The following is an 18874-nucleotide window of genomic DNA, read 5'->3' on the forward strand; positions in this document are numbered from 1 at the left end:
CTTAACACGGGAAGACTTTTCCCTGAAGGGCAACGATGAGGAATTTCCTGTGTGCAGGCACCTTGTCCACGCAGCTGTTCTGCACAGAGCCGAGTGTTGGAGCAGTAACCCCCACCACGACTTTAGCGAGGGGTGTGGAAGTGGCGCCCCCCCACCATCTCCTATGGCAACTCATACTTACCTGGCAGGGGAGATACCCTGATCACGAAGGGGGTTCTCCCAGGGTGAGGCTCAGCCATTGCACTCCGGCTGTGCTGACCCCTGCGATTTCCCCAAATGCGGGAAACTCGACTGCATAATTTCTGGTAGTGGGGGACTGCGTTCGCGCTTTCCCCTGATCATCCCGGTTTAACGATAGAGCCCGGGGATTGTCTCCGGTATCAGCTGGTGGTTCTCCAGGCGTGGCCCTTGCCGCTGCCTCCTAAGGGGGCTGCTCTAGCGCCTTAAGGCGCGCCTCCGTTATGGTTAGGGAAAAGGGTGCCGCCCCAGGCTCTTTGCGGCCTCGTCAGGTGTTGCTCCTGCGTCAGAGACGATATATCTGCATAAGCCCCACCCCTGGGAGGTCTTAAATCTTAAACGTGTGGTCTCATCACTCACGCTTCTCTGGTTGGTTTTTTTTCCTTCTTGCTTTTCCAAAGCATGCAAAAACGCCATCACAGAGCGTCCTCGGCCAAGCCGCTGATGTTGCCGTTCTGCGCTGCCTCGCAGCCTGCCTTGGATGTAATGTATGTTCAGTGGTTGAATAAACGCAATCTAGCCTACTTCACGCATTGACTTCTAAGAAAAAGCGTTACGAATTGGTTTTTTTTTTGTCTGTTTTCATAAGATTCATGCATTGCAAAGTCTTCTTCTCTTTCGGTGTTGTGCGAATGTCTTAGCTTTAGTTTGTCGCTGCAAGCTATATAGCGATGCCTTTTGGTGGGATGGTGTCCCTCGCAGGGCGGACGTCAAGACTATACTTTCAGGGATCGTTTCTATAGCGCCCGACCGGAGAAACGTGCTCGGAAGTGGTCAGGCTCGGTAACCGTGATGAAGAGCTCACGTGCGTTCCCCTGAGCGCGAAGCGGGTATCAAGCGCCGTGGCTAACGGCTGCCTGTTGCTTTTGATGACTGTTCCTTTCTTCCCGAGGGCAGGTTAGGAGGGGGAACGCGCAAGCTGAGCGGTTACTTCTCGTAGCGACGCGTCGAGCTGTGCTTTCTGCGGATGCGGCCTTAATTGTGTTTGTTGGCCTCTTTCGAGGGCCTTCCTTCTATGCCGACCGTACTAGCTTTCGAGGCAGGCCTACTCTTAACAGGATAGACGCCTCGCGAGGGGCTTAATGTGGCCTATGTTTCATGAGCCTTTCGTGGAAACGTTCTGCGTACCAACATCAAATGGTAGCCAAGTCCTGTTGCCCGGCTCGTGCGTTAAGGTCGCCAAGGGGTAAATGCTCCTTCCCCGGCGCGAGGTCCCGCTGATGGGCGGTGCTACCGCGTGCAAATTTTTGTGCTGCAAAGCGCTCTGGGAATGCTGGATTTTACGAGCGCAGCTTAACACGGGAAGACTTTTCCCTGAAGGGCAACGATGAGGAATTTCCTGTGTGCAGGCACCTTGTCCACGCAGCTGTTCTGCACAGAGCCGAGTGTTGGAGCAGTAACCCCCACCACGACTTTAGCGAGGGGTGTGGAAGTGGCGCCCCCCACCATCTCCTATGGCAACTCATACTTACCTGGCAGGGGAGATACCCTGATCACGAAGGGGGTTCTCCCAGGGTGAGGCTCAGCCATTGCACTCCGGCTGTGCTGACCCCTGCGATTTCCCCAAATGCGGGAAACTCGACTGCATAATTTCTGGTAGTGGGGGACTGCGTTCGCGCTTTCCCCTGATCATCCCGGTTTAACGATAGAGCCCGGGGATTGTCTCCGGTATCAGCTGGTGGTTCTCCAGGCGTGGCCCTTGCCGCTGCCTCCTAAGGGGGCTGCTCTAGCGCCTTAAGGCGCGCCTCCGTTATGGTTAGGGAAAAGGGTGCCGCCCCAGGCTCTTTGCGGCCTCGTCAGGTGTTGCTCCTGCGTCAGAGACGATATATCTGCATAAGCCCCACCCCTGGGAGGTCTTAAATCTTAAACGTGTGGTCTCATCACTCACGCTTCTCTGGTTGGTTTTTTTTCCTTCTTGCTTTTCCAAAGCATGCAAAAACGCCATCACAGAGCGTCCTCGGCCAAGCCGCTGATGTTGCCGTTCTGCGCTGCCTCGCAGCCTGCCTTGGATGTAATGTATGTTCAGTGGTTGAATAAACGCAATCTAGCCTACTTCACGCATTGACTTCTAAGAAAAAGCGTTACGAATTGTTTTTTTTTTTGTCTGTTTTCATAAGATTCATGCATTGCAAAGTCTTCTTCTCTTTCGGTGTTGTGCGAATGTCTTAGCTTTAGTTTGTCGCTGCAAGCTATATAGCGATGCCTTTTGGTGGGACGGTGTCCCTCGCAGGGCGGACGTCAAGACTATACTTTCAGGGATCGTTTCTATAGCGCCCGACCGGAGAAACGTGCTCGGAAGTGGTCAGGCTCGGTAACCGTGATGAAGAGCTCACGTGCGTTCCCCTGAGCGCGAAGCGAGTATCAAGCGCCGTGGCTAACGGCTGCCTGTTGCTTTTGATGACTGTTCCTTTCTTCCCGCGGGCAGGTTAGGAGGGGGAACGCGCAAGCTGAGCGGTTACTTCTCGTAGCGACGCGTCGAGCTGTGCTTTCTGCGGATGCGGCCTTAGTTGTGTTTGTTGGCCTCTTTCGAGGGCCTTCCTTCTGTGCCGACCGTACTAGCTTTCGAGGCAGGCCTACTCTTAACAGGATAGACGCCTCGCGAGGGGCTTAATGTGGCCTATGTTTCATGAGCCTTTCGTGGAAACGTTCTGCGTACCAACGTCAAATGGTAGCCAAGTCCTGTTGCCCGGCTCGTGCGTTAAGGTCGCCAAGGGGTAAATGCTCCTTCCCCGGCGCGAGGTCCCGCTGATGGGCGGTGCTACCGCGTGCAAATTTTTGTGCTGCAAAGCGCTCTGGGAATGCTGGATTTTACGAGCGCAGCTTAACACGGGAAGACTTTTCCCTGAAGGGCAACGATGAGGAATTTCCTGTGTGCAGGCACCTTGTCCACGCAGCTGTTCTGCACAGAGCCGAGTGTTGGAGCAGTAACCCCCACCACGACTTTAGCGAGGGGTGTGGAAGTGGCGCCCCCCCACCATCTCCTATGGCAACTCATACTTACCTGGCAGGGGAGATACCCTGATCACGAAGGGGGTTCTCCCAGGGTGAGGCTCAGCCATTGCACTCCGGCTGTGCTGACCCCTGCGATTTCCCCAAATGCGGGAAACTCGACTGCATAATTTCTGGTAGTGGGGGACTGCGTTCGCGCTTTCCCCTGATCATCCCGGTTTAACGATAGAGCCCGGGGATTGTCTCCGGTATCAGCTGGTGGTTCTCCAGGCGTGGCCCTTGCCGCTGCCTCCTAAGGGGGCTGCTCTAGCGCCTTAAGGCGCGCCTCCGTTATGGTTAGGGAAAAGGGTGCCGCCCCAGGCTCTTTGCGGCCTCGTCAGGTGTTGCTCCTGCGTCAGAGACGATATATCTGCATAAGCCCCACCCCTGGGAGGTCTTAAATCTTAAACGTGTGGTCTCATCACTCACGCTTCTCTGGTTGGTTTTTTTTCCTTCTTGCTTTTCCAAAGCATGCAAAAACGCCATCACAGAGCGTCCTCGGCCAAGCCGCTGATGTTGCCGTTCTGCGCTGCCTCGCAGCCTGCCTTGGATGTAATGTATGTTCAGTGGTTGAATAAACGCAATCTAGCCTACTTCACGCATTGACTTCTAAGAAAAAGCGTTACGAATTGGTTTTTTTTTTGTCTGTTTTCATAAGATTCATGCATTGCAAAGTCTTCTTCTCTTTCGGTGTTGTGCGAATGTCTTAGCTTTAGTTTGTCGCTGCAAGCTATATAGCGATGCCTTTTGGTGGGACGGTGTCCCTCGCAGGGCGGACGTCAAGACTATACTTTCAGGGATCGTTTCTATAGCGCCCGACCGGAGAAACGTGCTCGGAAGTGGTCAGGCTCGGTAACCGTGATGAAGAGCTCACGTGCGTTCCCCTGAGCGCGAAGCGAGTATCAAGCGCCGTGGCTAACGGCTGCCTGTTGCTTTTGATGACTGTTCCTTTCTTCCCGAGGGCAGGTTAGGAGGGGGAACGCGCAAGCTGAGCGGTTACTTCTCGTAGCGACGCGTCGAGCTGTGCTTTCTGCGGATGCGGCCTTAATTGTGTTTGTTGGCCTCTTTCGAGGGCCTTCCTTCTGTGCCGACCGTACTAGCTTTCGAGGCAGGCCTGCTCTTAACAGGATAGACGCCTCGCGAGGGGCTTAATGTGGCCTATGTTTCATGAGCCTTTCGTGGAAACGTTCTGCGTACCAACGTCAAATGGTAGCCAAGTCCTGTTGCCCGGCTCGTGCGTTAAGGTCGCCAAGGGGTAAATGCTCCTTCCCCGGCGCGAGGTCCCGCTGATGGGCGGTGCTACCGCGTGCAAATTTTTGTGCTGCAAAGCGCTCTGGGAATGCTGGATTTTACGAGCGCAGCTTAACACGGGAAGACTTTTCCCTGAAGGGCAACGATGAGGAATTTCCTGTGTGCAGGCACCTTGTCCACGCAGCTGTTCTGCACAGAGCCGAGTGTTGGAGCAGTAACCCCCACCACGACTTTAGCGAGGGGTGTGGAAGTGGCGCCCCCCCACCATCTCCTATGGCAACTCATACTTACCTGGCAGGGGAGATACCCTGATCACGAAGGGGGTTCTCCCAGGGTGAGGCTCAGCCATTGCACTCCGGCTGTGCTGACCCCTGCGATTTCCCCAAATGCGGGAAACTCGACTGCATAATTTCTGGTAGTGGGGGACTGCGTTCGCGCTTTCCCCTGATCATCCCGGTTTAACGATAGAGCCCGGGGATTGTCTCCGGTATCAGCTGGTGGTTCTCCAGGCGTGGCCCTTGCCGCTGCCTCCTAAGGGGGCTGCTCTAGCGCCTTAAGGCGCGCCTCCGTTATGGTTAGGGAAAAGGGTGCCGCCCCAGGCTCTTTGCGGCCTCGTCAGGTGTTGCTCCTGCGTCAGAGACGATATATCTGCATAAGCCCCACCCCTGGGAGGTCTTAAATCTTAAACGTGTGGTCTCATCACTCACGCTTCTCTGGTTGGTTTTTTTTCCTTCTTGCTTTTCCAAAGCATGCAAAAACGCCATCACAGAGCGTCCTCGGCCAAGCCGCTGATGTTGCCGTTCTGCGCTGCCTCGCAGCCTGCCTTGGATGTAATGTATGTTCAGTGGTTGAATAAACGCAATCTAGCCTACTTCACGCATTGACTTCTAAGAAAAAGCGTTACGAATTGGTTTTTTTTTTGTCTGTTTTCATAAGATTCATGCATTGCAAAGTCTTCTTCTCTTTCGGTGTTGTGCGAATGTCTTAGCTTTAGTTTGTCGCTGCAAGCTATATAGCGATGCCTTTTGGTGGGACGGTGTCCCTCGCAGGGCGGACGTCAAGACTATACTTTCAGGGATCGTTTCTATAGCGCCCGACCGGAGAAACGTGCTCGGAAGTGGTCAGGCTCGGTAACCGTGATGAAGAGCTCACGTGCGTTCCCCTGAGCGCGAAGCGGGTATCAAGCGCCGTGGCTAACGGCTGCCTGTTGCTTTTGATGACTGTTCCTTTCTTCCCGAGGGCAGGTTAGGAGGGGGAACGCGCAAGCTGAGCGGTTACTTCTCGTAGCGACGCGTCGAGCTGTGCTTTCTGCGGATGCGGCCTTAATTGTGTTTGTTGGCCTCTTTCGAGGGCCTTCCTTCTATGCCGACCGTACTAGCTTTCGAGGCAGGCCTACTCTTAACAGGATAGACGCCTCGCGAGGGGCTTAATGTGGCCTATGTTTCATGAGCCTTTCGTGGAAACGTTCTGCGTACCAACATCAAATGGTAGCCAAGTCCTGTTGCCCGGCTCGTGCGTTAAGGTCGCCAAGGGGTAAATGCTCCTTCCCCGGCGCGAGGTCCCGCTGATGGGCGGTGCTACCGCGTGCAAATTTTTGTGCTGCAAAGCGCTCTGGGAATGCTGGATTTTACGAGCGCAGCTTAACACGGGAAGACTTTTCCCTGAAGGGCAACGATGAGGAATTTCCTGTGTGCAGGCACCTTGTCCACGCAGCTGTTCTGCACAGAGCCGAGTGTTGGAGCAGTAACCCCCACCACGACTTTAGCGAGGGGTGTGGAAGTGGCGCCCCCCACCATCTCCTATGGCAACTCATACTTACCTGGCAGGGGAGATACCCTGATCACGAAGGGGGTTCTCCCAGGGTGAGGCTCAGCCATTGCACTCCGGCTGTGCTGACCCCTGCGATTTCCCCAAATGCGGGAAACTCGACTGCATAATTTCTGGTAGTGGGGGACTGCGTTCGCGCTTTCCCCTGATCATCCCGGTTTAACGATAGAGCCCGGGGATTGTCTCCGGTATCAGCTGGTGGTTCTCCAGGCGTGGCCCTTGCCGCTGCCTCCTAAGGGGGCTGCTCTAGCGCCTTAAGGCGCGCCTCCGTTATGGTTAGGGAAAAGGGTGCCGCCCCAGGCTCTTTGCGGCCTCGTCAGGTGTTGCTCCTGCGTCAGAGACGATATATCTGCATAAGCCCCACCCCTGGGAGGTCTTAAATCTTAAACGTGTGGTCTCATCACTCACGCTTCTCTGGTTGGTTTTTTTTCCTTCTTGCTTTTCCAAAGCATGCAAAAACGCCATCACAGAGCGTCCTCGGCCAAGCCGCTGATGTTGCCGTTCTGCGCTGCCTCGCAGCCTGCCTTGGATGTAATGTATGTTCAGTGGTTGAATAAACGCAATCTAGCCTACTTCACGCATTGACTTCTAAGAAAAAGCGTTACGAATTGGTTTTTTTTTTGTCTGTTTTCATAAGATTCATGCATTGCAAAGTCTTCTTCTCTTTCGGTGTTGTGCGAATGTCTTAGCTTTAGTTTGTCGCTGCAAGCTATATAGCGATGCCTTTTGGTGGGACGGTGTCCCTCGCAGGGCGGACGTCAAGACTATACTTTCAGGGATCGTTTCTATAGCGCCCGACCGGAGAAACGTGCTCGGAAGTGGTCAGGCTCGGTAACCGTGATGAAGAGCTCACGTGCGTTCCCCTGAGCGCGAAGCGAGTATCAAGCGCCGTGGCTAACGGCTGCCTGTTGCTTTTGATGACTGTTCCTTTCTTCCCGCGGGCAGGTTAGGAGGGGGAACGCGCAAGCTGAGCGGTTACTTCTCGTAGCGACGCGTCGAGCTGTGCTTTCTGCGGATGCGGCCTTAGTTGTGTTTGTTGGCCTCTTTCGAGGGCCTTCCTTCTGTGCCGACCGTACTAGCTTTCGAGGCAGGCCTACTCTTAACAGGATAGACGCCTCGCGAGGGGCTTAATGTGGCCTATGTTTCATGAGCCTTTCGTGGAAACGTTCTGCGTACCAACGTCAAATGGTAGCCAAGTCCTGTTGCCCGGCTCGTGCGTTAAGGTCGCCAAGGGGTAAATGCTCCTTCCCCGGCGCGAGGTCCCGCTGATGGGCGGTGCTACCGCGTGCAAATTTTTGTGCTGCAAAGCGCTCTGGGAATGCTGGATTTTACGAGCGCAGCTTAACACGGGAAGACTTTTCCCTGAAGGGCAACGATGAGGAATTTCCTGTGTGCAGGCACCTTGTCCACGCAGCTGTTCTGCACAGAGCCGAGTGTTGGAGCAGTAACCCCCACCACGACTTTAGCGAGGGGTGTGGAAGTGGCGCCCCCCCACCATCTCCTATGGCAACTCATACTTACCTGGCAGGGGAGATACCCTGATCACGAAGGGGGTTCTCCCAGGGTGAGGCTCAGCCATTGCACTCCGGCTGTGCTGACCCCTGCGATTTCCCCAAATGCGGGAAACTCGACTGCATAATTTCTGGTAGTGGGGGACTGCGTTCGCGCTTTCCCCTGATCATCCCGGTTTAACGATAGAGCCCGGGGATTGTCTCCGGTATCAGCTGGTGGTTCTCCAGGCGTGGCCCTTGCCGCTGCCTCCTAAGGGGGCTGCTCTAGCGCCTTAAGGCGCGCCTCCGTTATGGTTAGGGAAAAGGGTGCCGCCCCAGGCTCTTTGCGGCCTCGTCAGGTGTTGCTCCTGCGTCAGAGACGATATATCTGCATAAGCCCCACCCCTGGGAGGTCTTAAATCTTAAACGTGTGGTCTCATCACTCACGCTTCTCTGGTTGGTTTTTTTTCCTTCTTGCTTTTCCAAAGCATGCAAAAACGCCATCACAGAGCGTCCTCGGCCAAGCCGCTGATGTTGCCGTTCTGCGCTGCCTCGCAGCCTGCCTTGGATGTAATGTATGTTCAGTGGTTGAATAAACGCAATCTAGCCTACTTCACGCATTGACTTCTAAGAAAAAGCGTTACGAATTGGTTTTTTTTTTGTCTGTTTTCATAAGATTCATGCATTGCAAAGTCTTCTTCTCTTTCGGTGTTGTGCGAATGTCTTAGCTTTAGTTTGTCGCTGCAAGCTATATAGCGATGCCTTTTGGTGGGACGGTGTCCCTCGCAGGGCGGACGTCAAGACTATACTTTCAGGGATCGTTTCTATAGCGCCCGACCGGAGAAACGTGCTCGGAAGTGGTCAGGCTCGGTAACCGTGATGAAGAGCTCACGTGCGTTCCCCTGAGCGCGAAGCGAGTATCAAGCGCCGTGGCTAACGGCTGCCTGTTGCTTTTGATGACTGTTCCTTTCTTCCCGAGGGCAGGTTAGGAGGGGGAACGCGCAAGCTGAGCGGTTACTTCTCGTAGCGACGCGTCGAGCTGTGCTTTCTGCGGATGCGGCCTTAATTGTGTTTGTTGGCCTCTTTCGAGGGCCTTCCTTCTGTGCCGACCGTACTAGCTTTCGAGGCAGGCCTGCTCTTAACAGGATAGACGCCTCGCGAGGGGCTTAATGTGGCCTATGTTTCATGAGCCTTTCGTGGAAACGTTCTGCGTACCAACGTCAAATGGTAGCCAAGTCCTGTTGCCCGGCTCGTGCGTTAAGGTCGCCAAGGGGTAAATGCTCCTTCCCCGGCGCGAGGTCCCGCTGATGGGCGGTGCTACCGCGTGCAAATTTTTGTGCTGCAAAGCGCTCTGGGAATGCTGGATTTTACGAGCGCAGCTTAACACGGGAAGACTTTTCCCTGAAGGGCAACGATGAGGAATTTCCTGTGTGCAGGCACCTTGTCCACGCAGCTGTTCTGCACAGAGCCGAGTGTTGGAGCAGTAACCCCCACCACGACTTTAGCGAGGGGTGTGGAAGTGGCGCCCCCCCACCATCTCCTATGGCAACTCATACTTACCTGGCAGGGGAGATACCCTGATCACGAAGGGGGTTCTCCCAGGGTGAGGCTCAGCCATTGCACTCCGGCTGTGCTGACCCCTGCGATTTCCCCAAATGCGGGAAACTCGACTGCATAATTTCTGGTAGTGGGGGACTGCGTTCGCGCTTTCCCCTGATCATCCCGGTTTAACGATAGAGCCCGGGGATTGTCTCCGGTATCAGCTGGTGGTTCTCCAGGCGTGGCCCTTGCCGCTGCCTCCTAAGGGGGCTGCTCTAGCGCCTTAAGGCGCGCCTCCGTTATGGTTAGGGAAAAGGGTGCCGCCCCAGGCTCTTTGCGGCCTCGTCAGGTGTTGCTCCTGCGTCAGAGACGATATATCTGCATAAGCCCCACCCCTGGGAGGTCTTAAATCTTAAACGTGTGGTCTCATCACTCACGCTTCTCTGGTTGGTTTTTTTTCCTTCTTGCTTTTCCAAAGCATGCAAAAACGCCATCACAGAGCGTCCTCGGCCAAGCCGCTGATGTTGCCGTTCTGCGCTGCCTCGCAGCCTGCCTTGGATGTAATGTATGTTCAGTGGTTGAATAAACGCAATCTAGCCTACTTCACGCATTGACTTCTAAGAAAAAGCGTTACGAATTGGTTTTTTTTTTGTCTGTTTTCATAAGATTCATGCATTGCAAAGTCTTCTTCTCTTTCGGTGTTGTGCGAATGTCTTAGCTTTAGTTTGTCGCTGCAAGCTATATAGCGATGCCTTTTGGTGGGACGGTGTCCCTCGCAGGGCGGACGTCAAGACTATACTTTCAGGGATCGTTTCTATAGCGCCCGACCGGAGAAACGTGCTCGGAAGTGGTCAGGCTCGGTAACCGTGATGAAGAGCTCACGTGCGTTCCCCTGAGCGCGAAGCGAGTATCAAGCGCCGTGGCTAACGGCTGCCTGTTGCTTTTGATGACTGTTCCTTTCTTCCCGAGGGCAGGTTAGGAGGGGGAACGCGCAAGCTGAGCGGTTACTTCTCGTAGCGACGCGTCGAGCTGTGCTTTCTGCGGATGCGGCCTTAATTGTGTTTGTTGGCCTCTTTCGAGGGCCTTCCTTCTGTGCCGACCGTACTAGCTTTCGAGGCAGGCCTGCTCTTAACAGGATAGACGCCTCGCGAGGGGCTTAATGTGGCCTATGTTTCATGAGCCTTTCGTGGAAACGTTCTGCGTACCAACGTCAAATGGTAGCCAAGTCCTGTTGCCCGGCTCGTGCGTTAAGGTCGCCAAGGGGTAAATGCTCCTTCCCCGGCGCGAGGTCCCGCTGATGGGCGGTGCTACCGCGTGCAAATTTTTGTGCTGCAAAGCGCTCTGGGAATGCTGGATTTTACGAGCGCAGCTTAACACGGGAAGACTTTTCCCTGAAGGGCAACGATGAGGAATTTCCTGTGTGCAGGCACCTTGTCCACGCAGCTGTTCTGCACAGAGCCGAGTGTTGGAGCAGTAACCCCCACCACGACTTTAGCGAGGGGTGTGGAAGTGGCGCCCCCCCACCATCTCCTATGGCAACTCATACTTACCTGGCAGGGGAGATACCCTGATCACGAAGGGGGTTCTCCCAGGGTGAGGCTCAGCCATTGCACTCCGGCTGTGCTGACCCCTGCGATTTCCCCAAATGCGGGAAACTCGACTGCATAATTTCTGGTAGTGGGGGACTGCGTTCGCGCTTTCCCCTGATCATCCCGGTTTAACGATAGAGCCCGGGGATTGTCTCCGGTATCAGCTGGTGGTTCTCCAGGCGTGGCCCTTGCCGCTGCCTCCTAAGGGGGCTGCTCTAGCGCCTTAAGGCGCGCCTCCGTTATGGTTAGGGAAAAGGGTGCCGCCCCAGGCTCTTTGCGGCCTCGTCAGGTGTTGCTCCTGCGTCAGAGACGATATATCTGCATAAGCCCCACCCCTGGGAGGTCTTAAATCTTAAACGTGTGGTCTCATCACTCACGCTTCTCTGGTTGGTTTTTTTTCCTTCTTGCTTTTCCAAAGCATGCAAAAACGCCATCACAGAGCGTCCTCGGCCAAGCCGCTGATGTTGCCGTTCTGCGCTGCCTCGCAGCCTGCCTTGGATGTAATGTATGTTCAGTGGTTGAATAAACGCAATCTAGCCTACTTCACGCATTGACTTCTAAGAAAAAGCGTTACGAATTGGTTTTTTTTTTGTCTGTTTTCATAAGATTCATGCATTGCAAAGTCTTCTTCTCTTTCGGTGTTGTGCGAATGTCTTAGCTTTAGTTTGTCGCTGCAAGCTATATAGCGATGCCTTTTGGTGGGACGGTGTCCCTCGCAGGGCGGACGTCAAGACTATACTTTCAGGGATCGTTTCTATAGCGCCCGACCGGAGAAACGTGCTCGGAAGTGGTCAGGCTCGGTAACCGTGATGAAGAGCTCACGTGCGTTCCCCTGAGCGCGAAGCGAGTATCAAGCGCCGTGGCTAACGGCTGCCTGTTGCTTTTGATGACTGTTCCTTTCTTCCCGAGGGCAGGTTAGGAGGGGGAACGCGCAAGCTGAGCGGTTACTTCTCGTAGCGACGCGTCGAGCTGTGCTTTCTGCGGATGCGGCCTTAATTGTGTTTGTTGGCCTCTTTCGAGGGCCTTCCTTCTGTGCCGACCGTACTAGCTTTCGAGGCAGGCCTGCTCTTAACAGGATAGACGCCTCGCGAGGGGCTTAATGTGGCCTATGTTTCATGAGCCTTTCGTGGAAACGTTCTGCGTACCAACGTCAAATGGTAGCCAAGTCCTGTTGCCCGGCTCGTGCGTTAAGGTCGCCAAGGGGTAAATGCTCCTTCCCCGGCGCGAGGTCCCGCTGATGGGCGGTGCTACCGCGTGCAAATTTTTGTGCTGCAAAGCGCTCTGGGAATGCTGGATTTTACGAGCGCAGCTTAACAGGGGAAGACTTTTCCCTGAAGGGCAACGATGAGGAATTTCCTGTGTGCAGGCACCTTGTCCACGCAGCTGTTCTGCACAGAGCCGAGTGTTGGAGCAGTAACCCCCACCACGACTTTAGCGAGGGGTGTGGAAGTGGCGCCCCCCCACCATCTCCTATGGCAACTCATACTTACCTGGCAGGGGAGATACCCTGATCACGAAGGGGGTTCTCCCAGGGTGAGGCTCAGCCATAGCACTCCGGCTGTGCTGACCCCTGCGATTTCCCCAAATGCGGGAAACTCGACTGCATAATTTCTGGTAGTGGGGGGCTGCGTTCGCGCTTTCCCCTGATCATCCCGGTTTAACGATAGAGCCCGGGGATTGTCTCCGGTATCAGCTGGTGGTTCTCCAGGCGTGGCCCTTGCCGCTGCCTCCTAAGGGGGCTGCTCTAGCGCCTTAAGGCGCGCCTCCGTTATGGTTAGGGAAAAGGGTGCCGCCCCAGGCTCTTTGCGGCCTCGTCAGGTGTTGCTCCTGCGTCAGAGACGATATATCTGCATAAGCCCCACCCCTGGGAGGTCTTAAATCTTAAACGTGTGGTCTCATCACTCACGCTTCTCTGGTTGGTTTTTTTTCCTTCTTGCTTTTCCAAAGCATGCAAAAACGCCATCACAGAGCGTCCTCGGCCAAGCCGCTGATGTTGCCGTTCTGCGCTGCCTCGCAGCCTGCCTTGGATGTAATGTATGTTCAGTGGTTGAATAAACGCAATCTAGCCTACTTCACGCATTGACTTCTAAGAAAAAGCGTTACGAATTGGTTTTTTTTTTGTCTGTTTTCATAAGATTCATGCATTGCAAAGTCTTCTTCTCTTTCGGTGTTGTGCGAATGTCTTAGCTTTAGTTTGTCGCTGCAAGCTATATAGCGATGCCTTTTGGTGGGACGGTGTCCCTCGCAGGGCGGACGTCAAGACTATACTTTCAGGGATCGTTTCTATAGCGCCCGACCGGAGAAACGTGCTCGGAAGTGGTCAGGCTCGGTAACCGTGATGAAGAGCTCACGTGCGTTCCCCTGAGCGCGAAGCGAGTATCAAGCGCCGTGGCTAACGGCTGCCTGTTGCTTTTGATGACTGTTCCTTTCTTCCCGAGGGCAGGTTAGGAGGGGGAACGCGCAAGCTGAGCGGTTACTTCTCGTAGCGACGCGTCGAGCTGTGCTTTCTGCGGATGCGGCCTTAATTGTGTTTGTTGGCCTCTTTCGAGGGCCTTCCTTCTGTGCCGACCGTACTAGCTTTCGAGGCAGGCCTACTCTTAACAGGATAGACGCCTCGCGAGGGGCTTAATGTGGCCTATGTTTCATGAGCCTTTCGTGGAAACGTTCTGCGTACCAACGTCAAATGGTAGCCAAGTCCTGTTGCCCGGCTCGTGCGTTAAGGTCGCCAAGGGGTAAATGCTCCTTCCCCGGCGCGAGGTCCCGCTGATGGGCGGTGCTACCGCGTGCAAATTTTTGTGCTGCAAAGCGCTCTGGGAATGCTGGATTTTACGAGCGCAGCTTAACACGGGAAGACTTTTCCCTGAAGGGCAACGATGAGGAATTTCCTGTGTGCAGGCACCTTGTCCACGCAGCTGTTCTGCACAGAGCCGAGTGTTGGAGCAGTAACCCCCACCACGACTTTAGCGAGGGGTGTGGAAGTGGCGCCCCCCCACCATCTCCTATGGCAACTCATACTTACCTGGCAGGGGAGATACCCTGATCACGAAGGGGGTTCTCCCAGGGTGAGGCTCAGCCATTGCACTCCGGCTGTGCTGACCCCTGCGATTTCCCCAAATGCGGGAAACTCGACTGCATAATTTCTGGTAGTGGGGGACTGCGTTCGCGCTTTCCCCTGATCATCCCGGTTTAACGATAGAGCCCGGGGATTGTCTCCGGTATCAGCTGGTGGTTCTCCAGGCGTGGCCCTTGCCGCTGCCTCCTAAGGGGGCTGCTCTAGCGCCTTAAGGCGCGCCTCCGTTATGGTTAGGGAAAAGGGTGCCGCCCCAGGCTCTTTGCGGCCTCGTCAGGTGTTGCTCCTGCGTCAGAGACGATATATCTGCATAAGCCCCACCCCTGGGAGGTCTTAAATCTTAAACGTGTGGTCTCATCACTCACGCTTCTCTGGTTGGTTTTTTTTCCTTCTTGCTTTTCCAAAGCATGCAAAAACGCCATCACAGAGCGTCCTCGGCCAAGCCGCTGATGTTGCCGTTCTGCGCTGCCTCGCAGCCTGCCTTGGATGTAATGTATGTTCAGTGGTTGAATAAACGCAATCTAGCCTACTTCACGCATTGACTTCTAAGAAAAAGCGTTACGAATTGGTTTTTTTTTTGTCTGTTTTCATAAGATTCATGCATTGCAAAGTCTTCTTCTCTTTCGGTGTTGTGCGAATGTCTTAGCTTTAGTTTGTCGCTGCAAGCTATATAGCGATGCCTTTTGGTGGGACGGTGTCCCTCGCAGGGCGGACGTCAAGACTATACTTTCAGGGATCGTTTCTATAGCGCCCGACCGGAGAAACGTGCTCGGAAGTGGTCAGGCTCGGTAACCGTGATGAAGAGCTCACGTGCGTTCCCCTGAGCGCGAAGCGAGTATCAAGCGCCGTGGCTAACGGCTGCCTGTTGCTTTTGATGACTGTTCCTTTCTTCCCGAGGGCAGGTTAGGAGGGGGAACGCGCAAGCTGAGCGGTTACTTCTCGTAGCGACGCGTCGAGCTGTGCTTTCTGCGGATGCGGCCTTAATTGTGTTTGTTGGCCTCTTTCGAGGGCCTTCCTTCTGTGCCGACCGTACTAGCTTTCGAGGCAGGCCTGCTCTTAACAGGATAGACGCCTCGCGAGGGGCTTAATGTGGCCTATGTTTCATGAGCCTTTCGTGGAAACGTTCTGCGTACCAACGTCAAATGGTAGCCAAGTCCTGTTGCCCGGCTCGTGCGTTAAGGTCGCCAAGGGGTAAATGCTCCTTCCCCGGCGCGAGGTCCCGCTGATGGGCGGTGCTACCGCGTGCAAATTTTTGTGCTGCAAAGCGCTCTGGGAATGCTGGATTTTACGAGCGCAGCTTAACACGGGAAGACTTTTCCCTGAAGGGCAACGATGAGGAATTTCCTGTGTGCAGGCACCTTGTCCACGCAGCTGTTCTGCACAGAGCCGAGTGTTGGAGCAGTAACCCCCACCACGACTTTAGCGAGGGGTGTGGAAGTGGCGCCCCCCCACCATCTCCTATGGCAACTCATACTTACCTGGCAGGGGAGATACCCTGATCACGAAGGGGGTTCTCCCAGGGTGAGGCTCAGCCATTGCACTCCGGCTGTGCTGACCCCTGCGATTTCCCCAAATGCGGGAAACTCGACTGCATAATTTCTGGTAGTGGGGGACTGCGTTCGCGCTTTCCCCTGATCATCCCGGTTTAACGATAGAGCCCGGGGATTGTCTCCGGTATCAGCTGGTGGTTCTCCAGGCGTGGCCCTTGCCGCTGCCTCCTAAGGGGGCTGCTCTAGCGCCTTAAGGCGCGCCTCCGTTATGGTTAGGGAAAAGGGTGCCGCCCCAGGCTCTTTGCGGCCTCGTCAGGTGTTGCTCCTGCGTCAGAGACGATATATCTGCATAAGCCCCACCCCTGGGAGGTCTTAAATCTTAAACGTGTGGTCTCATCACTCACGCTTCTCTGGTTGGTTTTTTTTCCTTCTTGCTTTTCCAAAGCATGCAAAAACGCCATCACAGAGCGTCCTCGGCCAAGCCGCTGATGTTGCCGTTCTGCGCTGCCTCGCAGCCTGCCTTGGATGTAATGTATGTTCAGTGGTTGAATAAACGCAATCTAGCCTACTTCACGCATTGACTTCTAAGAAAAAGCGTTACGAATTGGTTTTTTTTTTGTCTGTTTTCATAAGATTCATGCATTGCAAAGTCTTCTTCTCTTTCGGTGTTGTGCGAATGTCTTAGCTTTAGTTTGTCGCTGCAAGCTATATAGCGATGCCTTTTGGTGGGACGGTGTCCCTCGCAGGGCGGACGTCAAAACTATACTTTCAGGGATCGTTTCTATAGCGCCCGACCGGAGAAACGTGCTCGGAAGTGGTCAGGCTCGGTAACCGTGATGAAGAGCTCACGTGCGTTCCCCTGAGCGCGAAGCGAGTATCAAGCGCCGTGGCTAACGGCTGCCTGTTGCTTTTGATGACTGTTCCTTTCTTCCCGAGGGCAGGTTAGGAGGGGGAACGCGCAAGCTGAGCGGTTACTTCTCGTAGCGACGCGTCGAGCTGTGCTTTCTGCGGATGCGGCCTTAATTGTGTTTGTTGGCCTCTTTCGAGGGCCTTCCTTCTGTGCCGACCGTACTAGCTTTCGAGGCAGGCCTGCTCTTAACAGGATAGACGCCTCGCGAGGGGCTTAATGTGGCCTATGTTTCATGAGCCTTTCGTGGAAACGTTCTGCGTACCAACGTCAAATGGTAGCCAAGTCCTGTTGCCCGGCTCGTGCGTTAAGGTCGCCAAGGGGTAAATGCTCCTTCCCCGGCGCGAGGTCCCGCTGATGGGCGGTGCTACCGCGTGCAAATTTTTGTGCTGCAAAGCGCTCTGGGAATGCTGGATTTTACGAGCGCAGCTTAACACGGGAAGACTTTTCCCTGAAGGGCAACGATGAGGAATTTCCTGTGTGCAGGCACCTTGTCCACGCAGCTGTTCTGCACAGAGCCGAGTGTTGGAGCAGTAACCCCCACCACGACTTTAGCGAGGGGTGTGGAAGTGGCGCCCCCCCACCATCTCCTATGGCAACTCATACTTACCTGGCAGGGGAGATACCCTGATCACGAAGGGGGTTCTCCCAGGGTGAGGCTCAGCCATTGCACTCCGGCTGTGCTGACCCCTGCGATTTCCCCAAATGCGGGAAACTCGACTGCATAATTTCTGGTAGTGGGGGACTGCGTTCGCGCTTTCCCCTGATCATCCCGGTTTAACGATAGAGCCCGGGGATTGTCTCCGGTATCAGCTGGTGGTTCTCCAGGCGTGGCCCTTGCCGCTGCCTCCTAAGGGGGCTGCTCTAGCGCCTTAAGGCGCGCCTCCGTTATGGTTAGGGAAAAGGGTGCCGCCCCAGGCTCTTTGCGGCCTCGTCAGGTGTTGCTCCTGCGTCAGAGACGATATATCTGCATAAGCCCCACCCCTGGGAGGTCTTAAATCTTAAACGTGTGGTCTCATCACTCACGCTTCTCTGGTTGGTTTTTTTTCCTTCTTGCTTTTCCAAAGCATGCAAAAACGCCATCACAGAGCGTCCTCGGCCAAGCCGCTGATGTTGCCGTTCTGCGCTGCCTCGCAGCCTGCCTTGGATGTAATGTATGTTCAGTGGTTGAATAAACGCAATCTAGCCTACTTCACGCATTGACTTCTAAGAAAAAGCGTTACGAATTGGTTTTTTTTTTGTCTGTTTTCATAAGATTCATGCATTGCAAAGTCTTCTTCTCTTTCGGTGTTGTGCGAATGTCTTAGCTTTAGTTTGTCGCTGCAAGCTATATAGCGATGCCTTTTGGTGGGACGGTGTCCCTCGCAGGGCGGACGTCAAGACTATACTTTCAGGGATCGTTTCTATAGCGCCCGACCGGAGAAACGTGCTCGGAAGTGGTCAGGCTCGGTAACCGTGATGAAGAGCTCACGTGCGTTCCCCTGAGCGCGAAGCGAGTATCAAGCGCCGTGGCTAACGGCTGCCTGTTGCTTTTGATGACTGTTCCTTTCTTCCCGAGGGCAGGTTAGGAGGGGGAACGCGCAAGCTGAGCGGTTACTTCTCGTAGCGACGCGTCGAGCTGTGCTTTCTGCGGATGCGGCCTTAATTGTGTTTGTTGGCCTCTTTCGAGGGCCTTCCTTCTGTGCCGACCGTACTAGCTTTCGAGGCAGGCCTGCTCTTAACAGGATAGACGCCTCGCGAGGGGCTTAATGTGGCCTATGTTTCATGAGCCTTTCGTGGAAACGTTCTGCGTACCAACGTCAAATGGTAGCCAAGTCCTGTTGCCCGGCTCGTGCGTTAAGGTCGCCAAGGGGTAAATGCTCCTTCCCCGGCGCGAGGTCCCGCTGATGGGCGGTGCTACCGCGTGCAAATTTTTGTGCTGCAAAGCGCTCTGGGAATGCTGGATTTTACGAGCGCAGCTTAACACGGGAAGACTTTTCCCTGAAGGGCAACGATGAGGAATTTCCTGTGTGCAGGCACCTTGTCCACGCAGCTGTTCTGCACAGAGCCGAGTGTTGGAGCAGTAACCCCCACCACGACTTTAGCGAGGGGTGTGGAAGTGGCGCCCCCCCACCATCTCCTATGGCAACTCATACTTACCTGGCAGGGGAGATACCCTGATCACGAAGGGGGTTCTCCCAGGGTGAGGCTCAGCCATTGCACTCCGGCTGTGCTGACCCCTGCGATTTCCCCAAATGCGGGAAACTCGACTGCGTAATTTCTGGTAGTGGGGGACTGCGTTCGCGCTTTCCCCTGATCATCCCGGTTTAACGATAGAGCCCGGGGATTGTCTCCGGTATCAGCTGGTGGTTCTCCAGGCGTGGCCCTTGCCGCTGCCTCCTAAGGGGGCTGCTCTAGCGCCTTAAGGCGCGCCTCCGTTATGGTTAGGGAAAAGGGTGCCGCCCCAGGCTCTTTGCGGCCTCGTCAGGTGTTGCTCCTGCGTCAGA

The 18874-nt window shown here is 54.8% G+C and overlaps 25 non-coding genes across 25 annotated transcripts; all 25 read left to right on the forward strand.

Moving 5' to 3' along the window:
- The first annotated feature begins 173 nt into the window (after window positions 1–173).
- On the forward strand, window positions 174–337 carry LOC128480774 (U1 spliceosomal RNA). The gene has a single exon (XR_008350560.1). It is a non-coding gene; the product is annotated as a U1 spliceosomal RNA (small nuclear RNA).
- Window positions 338–949: 612 nt separating this feature from the next.
- LOC128475499 (small nucleolar RNA U3) lies at window positions 950–1165 on the forward strand. The gene has a single exon (XR_008346557.1). It is a non-coding gene; the product is annotated as a small nucleolar RNA U3 (small nucleolar RNA).
- A 536-nt stretch (window positions 1166–1701) lies between these two features.
- On the forward strand, window positions 1702–1865 carry LOC128480775 (U1 spliceosomal RNA). Its single transcript, XR_008350561.1, has one exon. It is a non-coding gene; the product is annotated as a U1 spliceosomal RNA (small nuclear RNA).
- Window positions 1866–2477: 612 nt separating this feature from the next.
- LOC128475476 (small nucleolar RNA U3) lies at window positions 2478–2693 on the forward strand. The gene has a single exon (XR_008346535.1). It is a non-coding gene; the product is annotated as a small nucleolar RNA U3 (small nucleolar RNA).
- A 537-nt stretch (window positions 2694–3230) lies between these two features.
- On the forward strand, window positions 3231–3394 carry LOC128480776 (U1 spliceosomal RNA). Its single transcript, XR_008350562.1, has one exon. It is a non-coding gene; the product is annotated as a U1 spliceosomal RNA (small nuclear RNA).
- A 612-nt stretch (window positions 3395–4006) lies between these two features.
- On the forward strand, window positions 4007–4222 carry LOC128481171 (small nucleolar RNA U3). The gene has a single exon (XR_008350928.1). It is a non-coding gene; the product is annotated as a small nucleolar RNA U3 (small nucleolar RNA).
- A 537-nt stretch (window positions 4223–4759) lies between these two features.
- LOC128480777 (U1 spliceosomal RNA) lies at window positions 4760–4923 on the forward strand. The gene has a single exon (XR_008350563.1). It is a non-coding gene; the product is annotated as a U1 spliceosomal RNA (small nuclear RNA).
- A 612-nt stretch (window positions 4924–5535) lies between these two features.
- LOC128475501 (small nucleolar RNA U3) lies at window positions 5536–5751 on the forward strand. Its single transcript, XR_008346559.1, has one exon. It is a non-coding gene; the product is annotated as a small nucleolar RNA U3 (small nucleolar RNA).
- A 536-nt stretch (window positions 5752–6287) lies between these two features.
- Window positions 6288–6451, forward strand: LOC128480778 (U1 spliceosomal RNA). Its single transcript, XR_008350564.1, has one exon. It is a non-coding gene; the product is annotated as a U1 spliceosomal RNA (small nuclear RNA).
- Window positions 6452–7063: 612 nt separating this feature from the next.
- LOC128475477 (small nucleolar RNA U3) lies at window positions 7064–7279 on the forward strand. Its single transcript, XR_008346536.1, has one exon. It is a non-coding gene; the product is annotated as a small nucleolar RNA U3 (small nucleolar RNA).
- A 537-nt stretch (window positions 7280–7816) lies between these two features.
- LOC128480779 (U1 spliceosomal RNA) lies at window positions 7817–7980 on the forward strand. Its single transcript, XR_008350565.1, has one exon. It is a non-coding gene; the product is annotated as a U1 spliceosomal RNA (small nuclear RNA).
- Window positions 7981–8592: 612 nt separating this feature from the next.
- On the forward strand, window positions 8593–8808 carry LOC128481172 (small nucleolar RNA U3). The gene has a single exon (XR_008350929.1). It is a non-coding gene; the product is annotated as a small nucleolar RNA U3 (small nucleolar RNA).
- A 537-nt stretch (window positions 8809–9345) lies between these two features.
- Window positions 9346–9509, forward strand: LOC128480780 (U1 spliceosomal RNA). The gene has a single exon (XR_008350566.1). It is a non-coding gene; the product is annotated as a U1 spliceosomal RNA (small nuclear RNA).
- A 612-nt stretch (window positions 9510–10121) lies between these two features.
- LOC128481173 (small nucleolar RNA U3) lies at window positions 10122–10337 on the forward strand. Its single transcript, XR_008350930.1, has one exon. It is a non-coding gene; the product is annotated as a small nucleolar RNA U3 (small nucleolar RNA).
- Window positions 10338–10874: 537 nt separating this feature from the next.
- LOC128480782 (U1 spliceosomal RNA) lies at window positions 10875–11038 on the forward strand. Its single transcript, XR_008350568.1, has one exon. It is a non-coding gene; the product is annotated as a U1 spliceosomal RNA (small nuclear RNA).
- A 612-nt stretch (window positions 11039–11650) lies between these two features.
- On the forward strand, window positions 11651–11866 carry LOC128481174 (small nucleolar RNA U3). Its single transcript, XR_008350931.1, has one exon. It is a non-coding gene; the product is annotated as a small nucleolar RNA U3 (small nucleolar RNA).
- Window positions 11867–12403: 537 nt separating this feature from the next.
- Window positions 12404–12567, forward strand: LOC128481086 (U1 spliceosomal RNA). Its single transcript, XR_008350859.1, has one exon. It is a non-coding gene; the product is annotated as a U1 spliceosomal RNA (small nuclear RNA).
- A 612-nt stretch (window positions 12568–13179) lies between these two features.
- On the forward strand, window positions 13180–13395 carry LOC128481176 (small nucleolar RNA U3). The gene has a single exon (XR_008350933.1). It is a non-coding gene; the product is annotated as a small nucleolar RNA U3 (small nucleolar RNA).
- A 537-nt stretch (window positions 13396–13932) lies between these two features.
- Window positions 13933–14096, forward strand: LOC128480783 (U1 spliceosomal RNA). Its single transcript, XR_008350569.1, has one exon. It is a non-coding gene; the product is annotated as a U1 spliceosomal RNA (small nuclear RNA).
- A 612-nt stretch (window positions 14097–14708) lies between these two features.
- On the forward strand, window positions 14709–14924 carry LOC128481177 (small nucleolar RNA U3). Its single transcript, XR_008350934.1, has one exon. It is a non-coding gene; the product is annotated as a small nucleolar RNA U3 (small nucleolar RNA).
- Window positions 14925–15461: 537 nt separating this feature from the next.
- Window positions 15462–15625, forward strand: LOC128480784 (U1 spliceosomal RNA). The gene has a single exon (XR_008350570.1). It is a non-coding gene; the product is annotated as a U1 spliceosomal RNA (small nuclear RNA).
- Window positions 15626–16237: 612 nt separating this feature from the next.
- Window positions 16238–16453, forward strand: LOC128475657 (small nucleolar RNA U3). Its single transcript, XR_008346707.1, has one exon. It is a non-coding gene; the product is annotated as a small nucleolar RNA U3 (small nucleolar RNA).
- Window positions 16454–16990: 537 nt separating this feature from the next.
- On the forward strand, window positions 16991–17154 carry LOC128480785 (U1 spliceosomal RNA). Its single transcript, XR_008350571.1, has one exon. It is a non-coding gene; the product is annotated as a U1 spliceosomal RNA (small nuclear RNA).
- A 612-nt stretch (window positions 17155–17766) lies between these two features.
- On the forward strand, window positions 17767–17982 carry LOC128481178 (small nucleolar RNA U3). Its single transcript, XR_008350935.1, has one exon. It is a non-coding gene; the product is annotated as a small nucleolar RNA U3 (small nucleolar RNA).
- A 537-nt stretch (window positions 17983–18519) lies between these two features.
- Window positions 18520–18683, forward strand: LOC128480973 (U1 spliceosomal RNA). Its single transcript, XR_008350752.1, has one exon. It is a non-coding gene; the product is annotated as a U1 spliceosomal RNA (small nuclear RNA).
- Window positions 18684–18874: the final 191 nt, after the last annotated feature.

This window comes from Spea bombifrons, chromosome 2, assembly GCF_027358695.1.
Source record: "Spea bombifrons isolate aSpeBom1 chromosome 2, aSpeBom1.2.pri, whole genome shotgun sequence".
Taxonomy (NCBI): domain Eukaryota; kingdom Metazoa; phylum Chordata; class Amphibia; order Anura; family Pelobatidae; genus Spea; species Spea bombifrons.